Genomic DNA, 1,450 nt, shown 5'->3' with positions numbered 1-1,450 from the left:
CTCATTTACTGCTGTGCCTTCAACATACATTCCATTCAGTCTGGTAGTTACAGAAAAATTTGTACCTACACCTGTTGCAGGTCTTTAGCTGCCATACACATTGGGCTGCTGCTTTTAATTATTAATAAAACCACAGTATGATGTAACCGGTTTTGATACTAGTGGTGCCATTTGGAAAAAGGTATTGCCCTTTGTTAGGTCTTTATATAGCGTATAATTGTTACTTTAAATCCATTACTGGAGCATCTGGTGTTAAATAGCTTGGTTTCTGAAAGCTTTTTTTCATTTACTGTCTTAATAATTACTATTCACGTTAGCACTGCTAGCTTAGGGCTCCTGGTGTCCCAGTTTGCTAAGCTCTGATGGCATTAATAGCCCTCTATTGCAGTAGCTTGCAGATATCTTTGTAAGTTGTTCCATTGTTTGCACTTTCTATTTGCAATGCTGGAGAAACTATTGGACTTTAGAAATATGAAAAATGAAATTGTTATGTGGAAATGCATATTGTGGAGGCCCTTCTTCAATCTGTATACCCTCTGTGTTGTTGCAAGATCCCATGAACAAAGGCCACTTCTCCCTAGGTTGGTAACTTGGGGTATGCAACAAAGACACCAGCCTAGGGTGCAACCACGTAAGACACTTTTTATTTGAAAAAAATAAACAAAAAAAAAACAATAGTCAACAAAGCAGCAGCACCACTTTTTGACCATGTTGCTTGTCACATAATTGAGTTGCTCGGCATCTGCCATTTACTCTGCTATACAGGGGGTTACAGTGTGGTGCAACTGCCATATTCAGCAAGTTGCCACCCTTGTCTTTGCTACCAAAGCTATTGGTCCTAGATTTAACTGCTACTCCTTCAGTCTCCTGTTATTACAGGTGGTAAATTTGTTGCATGATGTCACTGTGTTTATAATGCTAACATCAATAGTTGCATAACTTGCTGTTTCTCTCTAGCAACATTATGGTTCTCAGTTTAAGTTAAGGCTTGTTTGTTAAACAGCCCCACACAGCACTGAAACCCCTAATTTACCTATCACTGTAATCTGTAAGAATAAATACCATTTTATATGCTGAAATCCAGCTGCAAAACAGTTCTCTTTCTGCATCATTTGAAATCCTGGCTGGGGTAAAGGACTAAAACATTGATATTACAAATTGTAACAACTTCTCCACAGCTTACAGACAGCATGCAGGAACTACATAAACCACAATGCATTGCACTGCGATTTTCCTTTCCTTACTGATATCAGGTGTGCAGGGAATTGTGGGATTTGGAGGATGCAGGCTGAAGGCAGGCTGAGGAGAGTCGACTACTGTTACATTTTTTTTTGAGACTCAAAAGGGGAGATTTGGGAGTGACAAATTTCCTGAACTACTTCTATGCTGCTGTATTAGCACAATTAACAAAATAGTACCTTAAGGTGGCCACACACGTGGCGATTTTTGA

Source organism: Xenopus tropicalis, chromosome 7 (assembly GCF_000004195.4).
Source record: "Xenopus tropicalis strain Nigerian chromosome 7, UCB_Xtro_10.0, whole genome shotgun sequence".
Lineage (NCBI taxonomy): Eukaryota > Metazoa > Chordata > Amphibia > Anura > Pipidae > Xenopus > Xenopus tropicalis.
The sequence above is the reverse complement of the archived record's forward strand: the minus strand, read 5'-3'. Positions refer to the sequence as shown.